Source organism: Malania oleifera, chromosome 3 (assembly GCF_029873635.1).
Source record: "Malania oleifera isolate guangnan ecotype guangnan chromosome 3, ASM2987363v1, whole genome shotgun sequence".
Lineage (NCBI taxonomy): Eukaryota > Viridiplantae > Streptophyta > Magnoliopsida > Santalales > Ximeniaceae > Malania > Malania oleifera.
The window spans coordinates 25,867,391-25,876,006 of record NC_080419.1 but is presented as its reverse complement, the minus strand read 5'-3'; positions in this window follow the sequence as shown (position 1 = coordinate 25,876,006).

Genomic DNA, 8,616 nt, shown 5'->3' with positions numbered 1-8,616 from the left:
TCTTCCTTTGAATTCCTACTGCTAATCCTCTTCTAAGAAGAATATTGGTGAATTCTACACTTGAGCTTCATTCTATTTCATATTGATATTTTATATTGAAGTATATAGTGTTAAAATTGTACTAACTTGCTCTTTGAGAGAGTATACTTGTACGCAGATCTTATCTTGTGTTTCTTATAGTTCTTTGGCATTCTAAGGATTGTTTGGATCGTTGGCTAAGCAAGGGGACATTGCTTAGAGAGGCGAGCTCTAGCCTAAAGGAGTGACCGAACGAGGGGACATCGTTTGGAGAGGCGGGCTCTAGCCTAGTGAAGGAGTGCTTGAGCGTGGAGTATCGCTTGTAAAGGTTTTGTTCCACCCGTCAACGGAACAAGTTTAGTGAATCCTTTGGTGGTTTGCCAAAATGGATGGAAATTTCAAGTCATTACACTATAATACTGTATAAAATCTATACTATAGTCCTTTAGAGGATGTTGTAATACTATATAAAATCTATATAAAACTCTGCCATACTATAGCTTTGTATAAAGCACTATTTTACTATAATATTGTAGAAAACCATATTTCAGTCTATATATGTTTTACCATAAAAACTGACAAGTTTAATTATATATAACTTTCAAAATCATGCCACACAGCCTGAGTGAAAACTTATACTATAATATTCTACTGAAAATAATGGTGTAATTATCTCTAAGGTTTTACTCAACTCAATAATCCAATTTTCTCAAACATACATATATCATATCAAGTTTCCCATTCTCACAAATGTGTATACTCAGGAAAGCATATATAGTACTCAAAAATCACATGTTATAATTTAATCAGTAAAAATTTTTAAAACACCTGACATAATCTATTCCCTTTACTTGTTTCCTAGAAATGTTCCTATAGGGATCCCAAAACTATACCTGCGACACTCGCATAAACCATGTGTCCATGTACCCTAACTCAATCAGCTCAACCCCAGAATATTTATCATTTTAATACTCCTAAGCCCATACTCTTCCAATAACTAATTAAACTTGAAAACATCTTCTTTACCCTAGTTTTTGAGTAGTGCCTAGAAAGTCTAAACAGCGAAATTGCTTCAGTTAAACTGCGGAGAATCGTCGTCGGGATCTTTAAAATGCCGTTTATCCTTCAATTTGGGCTGAAATCGAGCCAAAAATCAAAGAGAGAGAGAGAGAGAGAGAGAGAGAGAGAGAGAGAGAGAGAGAGAGAGAGAGAGAGAGAGAGAGAGAGAGAGAGAGTTTATAATTTTTACAAATAAAAATGACTTAGAAGCCTATTTATAGGCTACTAGCACAGGGGAAACCATCGACGGTTTCCCTAAAACTGTCGATGGTTTGGTCTTTTAACCAAATCGTTTTCATTGTTTTACCCTTACCTCCCCTCAGCAACTCAAAACTATCATCGGTTTTCTAAGTTCCACCAAAACTATCGATGGTTTGGCCTACGCCAAACCAAATTTTCTCTTTTATTTATTATTTCATTAATTACTATTTTTCAGGTCTTTACATCCTCCTCTCCTTATAAAAATTTCGTCCTCAAAATTTGTTATCCAGTACTTTTATCCTCATTAAAAAAGAAATCAACAAAATTTTATTAATCACCCTCACTTATGGCGGAGGAATACCGTGGCTATATAAACGTTTCTGGGAGATTACAATGACCAAATCAGAACTCTCCCAAAACCCATTCAAACATAAAAACCATTACATGTAAATCTACAATTAAATACATCTGAACTTACAAATAGCATACTTACATACCACTGAGTTCTTACCTGAACTATTATATTATCTGTCTAACTCTGAGTCCCGCTAAACAAATGTGGGTACCTCCGACACATTTTGTGATGACCCAAAAATATATATATATGATTAAAGTACAATAATAATAAAATAATAAAAATAGTCATTAAGTTAATATCAATACAGAAGTGTTTTTCTGTAGGATCCTTGATTCCATGTTTGATGCCTAAGAAAGACCTTGTCTTAGCGAGTGCTCAGAGACCATTGCGGCTCAGTCGCTCCCTGGAGGTCAGCCTGGTCAAAATGGAATTTCATAGGATAAACAGGATAGACACTATTTGTACACGTAAATAAGTACATAAAATAATGTTTTAACTGATATAATTTGTAGAAATATATGATAAAATAATAATAATATAGGTATCCTATGCGGGGCCCACAAGACTGTGTGGGGCCCACATGAGTCCCGAAGCCGTATGGAGGTTTACACGAGTCTCGAAGCTAATTAGGATGCATAAAATCGTATAAGAATTATTCGAGTTACGTAGGATCCATTCGGGTCTCGAAGTTGTGTGGGGCCCACAAGACCGTGTGGGGCCCACATGAGTTTTCAAAATTCAAATTAAATTCTTGTTCAAAAATAAATAATAAAATAAATAAATACTAAAAATAGTTTAAAAGTAATAACAATGATAATAATGATTAAGAAAAATAATAAAATAATAAAATAATTAATTAACTAATTGATTAATTAATTAGGTAAGTAATTAATTAAGAATTTATTTAATGGGAATGGTGGCAAGCACTCCCACATGGCCTCCATCCCCATCCCATACTCAACCCATACCTTGCCCATCCTTTGCCCATTCTTTAATTTTTAAAATTATAATTTCACCCATCTCCCCACACTTTTACAAATTCCATTTCTTCCCCAAAATTTTCCTATAAATAGGGAGCTCTCAACCTTCATTTTTCACAACAATTTTCCAAGGAAGAGAAGGATTAGTGAGTGAAAGAATTTGTGGTGGAGAGAGAATTTTTGAATAAATTCTCAATCACCCACTTTTTCCGATCTCATTTCTTAAAGATAATTATTGTGTTCGTAGCACACGGTAAAAGAAGAAGGTAAGTAAATTTTGATTATGTTAGTTTCTTTTTTATTTAAAATTCATACCCGAGTTTATTTTGTAAGTAAATTTTGATTATGTTAGTTTCTTTTTTATTTAAAATTCATACCCGAGTTTATTTGTAAGTAAATTTTGATTATGTTAGTTTCTTTTTTATTTAAAATTCATACCCGAGTTTATTTTGTAAGTAAATTTTGATTATGTTAGTTTCTTTTTATTTTAAATTCATACCCGAGTTTATTTTGTACGTAAATTTTAATTATGTTACTTAGTTCCATAAAATTTCTATGAGTTTATTTTTACGCATATTTAATTATACCAGTTCTATCTTTAATATACTTGCATCTATTTTTGGGTTAAGAAATGTTCCAATCCCATCGGGTAAATTTTCAGCATTTCTTTCTATTCAAAAATAAAATTATATATATTTTTAACACAAAAATTGTGTGGCATGAGTTTATTTCTATGTTGCATTTTTATGAAAATATGAGTAAAGATGAGATTTTCACGATATTATTTTTAAATAGCATAAATTATAATAAGATAATTTTAAAACCCCTTATGGCAACGAAAGTTCAAAGTTACAGATGCTCGGTACCGCAGCTTAAAGTTTATACGGATCAGAGTGCACCCACACTGTTTACAGAGTGGTTATTTATGTTAGTGGATTTCTCCTGAGTGCACACCTGGTTCCGGACCAGGACTTAATAAGGAAAATCTCACTTAAAGTTTACGTACGTTGATTTAGTTTGATCGGCCAGCCAGCTAAGTCCAGTCTTCGGACCGCACAACCCAGTCATGGGGGTAAACATGACTTACGGCAAACAGGCCTAAGGGTGGTTTTTACAATATATGTTTATACATATTTAATTACGTGTACAAAGTTACTGATAATTTGAAGGAAAAGTGTAAGTTTACGTGAAAAGGATCATTTTGGTGCTTATATGACGATCTAAAGAAAACGTATAAGGAAAAGTATATGTATGTTTATCATTAAATATTTTTACAGTTTTAAAGTTAAAAGTTTAATTTAGCAGTTATAGTATATTATTTAAAAATTTACTGTTGAAATTGATGACAAAAGTTTTATGCAGAAATTGTTAAATTTATGTTTATTCTAAAAGAAATCTTGAAGTTATAGTATTCATTATTGTTTTACGAAATTCTTTAAAAACTCATTTTGGCCACACACTAATAATAATCTTATTTACTTACTGAGCGTCGTCTCACCCCAATCATATTTTATTTCAGATAACTCTGAAGGACATGTCGGGAATCAGGCTTAGCAAGCATGCGGGTGGGGATTAGAAAAATAAAGATTGATTAAAAATATTAGTATGGTTTCAGATATTTATGTTTGTGTAATTTTCCTTCTTTTGAAATAAATGATTGTAATATGGAATATTAGTGCTCTGGTTTAATAAAAATTGAGTTTATTTGCTTCCGCTGTAAATTAGTAGTAAAAAGTTAATATCCCAGGCCCCTCGGGGTCCGGGTGTTACATTTGGTATCAGAGCAATAGGTTATAGGTTCTGTAGACTTTAAAGAAATAATTTTATCAGAGCATAGGTATAAAATATGATTTGGGTAGGATTGGGTAGTTTAGAATATTTATTATAGTTTGTTATATTATTATACGTTAATAATAGATTTATGATTTTAAAATAACATTTGATTATTATTTAAGAATTGATCCTAAAGATAGTAGCATTGGAGGAAATGAGATTTACGTGAAGGCTCCCAAAGATAAGTAATAATTATAAATTCTCTGAGAAAAATAGTAGTATTATTGAAGACACGTTAATTAATTTAAATATATTATTTATGTTTGTAGAAACACGTACCCATATTGATAATTCATAATTAATTGTCAAATGCAATTAATAATTTAAATTTTTTTTAATATATAAATATAATAATAATATCTGAGATTTAATTATTTTTACTGTTGTTATTTTCACTGAATTTATAAGAAATAACCTATTAGACCCTACTGAATTTAGAAGTGCTACACATACAAATAGATATGAACAAACGGTTTATTATGAAATCTGAATTTACCCAAAATTTCTTTGCATGTATAAGTTGGATATGAATATGTATTTTTACATTACATATTCAGTTATCAACAAAACATTCAAGCTTAATTTAGGAATATATATTTTGGCAAAATCTTTAATTTTTATTTTGTATTAGTATATAAGGAATTAAATATCATTTAAATATTACTTATTATATTTAAATTCAATATATATATAATCCCTTAGCATGTGCAAGTTAAATATGTATATCTATTTTTTTTTTTTCCCATTACATATTCAATTTCCATCAAGTATCCAAGTTTAATTTAGGAGTACAAATTTTGATGAAATTTTTAATTTTGTATAACTTTATAAAAGTTAATACAACTTAAAATTTTCTATATAAAAAAATATATATATATATATATTTTTAATGAAAGCAATATAAAAATTTACTAATTTCCTTCAAATAACTAACCAATGTCAAATCATCAATCGGCTAAACATGCCCAACATTTATTTGATCTAATAATAATAATAATAATAATACTAATGTTAATGGAATATATATATATATATATATATAAGGGGTACTCTTGTAGTTATAAAAAAAAAAAAAAAAAAAGGGGGCCTCATGGGTGGAAATCATCGGCTATAGCTCACTTACCCCCGAAGCAAAGTCAGGGCATGAGACCACTTGGGCGTAGTGGGGACTCGAACCCGCGATCACATGGATGCACGGCCGGTTCCTTACCACTAGGCCACCCACCCAAGTGGTGATCTAAGGATGAAATTAATTATAGTTAAAGCATTAATAAAGATGTAAAAACATAAAAAGAACCTAGAGTTTGCAAATTTTGCAATACGTGTCACTCGCTTAATTTCCGCGACACATGTCGCTATCTCTCGATTTGTGCAAAACGCGTTGCTCAATATCTGTGACATGCGCCGCTCTCTCTCGATTCTTGTGACACACGTCGTTCTCCCTCGATTTGTGCAAAACGCGTTAATCGATATCTGTGACACGCGTCACCCCCTCTCGGTTCTCACGACACACATCGTTATCCCTCGATTTGTGCAAAATGCGTTGATTGATATCCATGACACGTGTCGCCCTCTCTTGATTCTCGTGACACATATCGTTCTCTCTCGATTTGTGCAAAGTGCGTTGCTCGATATCCGTGACACACATCGCTCTCTCTCGATTTCCACAACACGCGGTCATCCCCTTATAAAAAGGGTACGCCCTCCTCGAACTCTAAGCATCACAGTTTTCTATCATCTTGAACAATCACATTTCGGTTTGTAGTGATTAGCTCTTCCCAACTTGTCTCTTAGTTGTCTCATTACTCGAAAATGTTGCCAAATCACCCAACTCCCGAAGTTGCTGAGAGCAGCACTAGATCGTTGATTCAAAGATGGAAACCCGGTAAGGCACAGCTAGAGATTCTAGAGGAGGTCTTCCACAACAGTCAAGGGGAACTCCCTTCAGTGGAGCAGACTATCTTGCTTGCAGCACAACTCCGACGGTATGGTCCAATCGAACCGAAAAATATACGCTTTTGGTTTGAGAACCGTAGGCGTAGGCGGGGATCAGTTGGAGAAGCCACTATCTCAACTACTGCCCCAACAATTCTCCATATTACCTCCTCCGCCACTACCGACCCAAGTAGTGCCCCTGCCATTCTTCCAACCCTCTTCCCTATCGAGAATATTCCGGCTGTGAAACTTACAACTAATATCTCACCAATGAGCCATATCCCTTACAATGGCAATATCGCAGTCACCACACTAAGGGTTTCGGATAATGCTGGCCTACTTCACCATTTCAAGCAAACCCGATTCGCAATGAGACTCATATATGGGCCACCAATAACTCGGGAAGAGAGCAGCTCTTCCTCCTTCGCCGAACAAATGGGCGTCCTCTCCCTTTTTCCGACCCAAGCCGGCGACATTATAAGAGGTCAACTCTGCCAAGAAAGAACCCAAGTGGTTAGCAGTGACACCGCTAGTTCTGCGATAGATGTTGACGTTGATCTAAGGCTCTAAAGGCCAGATCTCGTATATTTTTTTTATTTATTTATAGGACATGTATAATATATATACATATATATAATTATCCTTTTCCACATCTTCTGAATTTCTTTTCCATTTCAACCACTATTAGACCGATGATTCACACTTCAATTCCCAAAATAAAATACTTCGTCAAATTGACTCTTAATCTATTCTAGGACTTAATTAAATCATTAATCGATTTACTTTTTCTTATAGCACAAACCAATTATACAGTACTCATTTTAAATTAGCAAATTTCGAGGACGAAATTTTTATAAGGAGGGGAGATTGTGATGACCCAAAAATATATATATATGATTAAAGTACAATAATAATAAAATAATAAAAATAGTCATTAAGTTAATATCAATACAGAAGTGTTTTTCTGTAGGATCCTTGATTCCATGTTTGATGCCTAAGAAAGACCTTGTCTTAGCGAGTGCTCAGAGACCATTGCGGCTCAGTCGCTCCCTGGAGGTCAGCCTGGTCAAAATGGAATTTCATAGGATAAACTGGATAGACACTATTTGTACACGTAAATAAGTACATAAAATAATGTTTTAACTGATATAATTTGTAGAAATATATGATAAAATAATAATAATATAGGTATCCTATGCGGGGCCCACAAGACTGTGTGGGGCCCACATGAGTCCCGAAGCCGTATGGAGGTTTACACGAGTCTCGAAGCTAATTAGGATGCATAAAATCGTATAAGAATTATTCGAGTTACGTAGGATCCATTCGGGTCTCGAAGTTGTGTGGGGCCCACAAGACCGTGTGGGGCCCACATGAGTTTTCAAAATTCAAATTAAATTCTTGTTCAAAAATAAATAATAAAATAAATAAATACTAAAAATAGTTTAAAAGTAATAACAATGATAATAATGATTAAGAAAAATAATAAAATAATAAAATAATTAATTAACTAATTGATTAATTAATTAGGTAAGTAATTAATTAAGAATTTATTTAATGGGAATGGTGGCAAGCACTCCCACATGGCCTCCATCCCCATCCCATACTCAACCCATACCTTGCCCATCCTTTGCCCATTCTTTAATTTTTAAAATTATAATTTCACCCATCTCCCCACACTTTTACAAATTCCATTTCTTCCCCAAAATTTTCCTATAAATAGGGAGCTCTCAACCTTCATTTTTCACAACAATTTTCCAAGGAAGAGAAGGATTAGTGAGTGAAAGAATTTGTGGTGGAGAGAGAATTTTTGAATAAATTCTCAATCACCCACTTTTTCCGATCTCATTTCTTAAAGATAATTATTGTGTTCGTAGCACACGGTAAAAGAAGAAGGTAAGTAAATTTTGATTATGTTAGTTTCTTTTTTATTTAAAATTCATACCCGAGTTTATTTTGTAAGTAAATTTTGATTATGTTAGTTTCTTTTTTATTTAAAATTCATACCCGAGTTTATTTTGTAAGTAAATTTTGATTATGTTAGTTTCTTTTTTATTTAAAATTCATACCCGAGTTTATTTTGTAAGTAAATTTTGATTATGTTAGTTTCTTTTTATTTTAAATTCATACCCGAGTTTATTTTGTACGTAAATTTTAATTATGTTACTTAGTTCCATAAAATTTCTATGAGTTTATTTTTACGCATATTTAATTATACCAGTTCTATCTTTAATA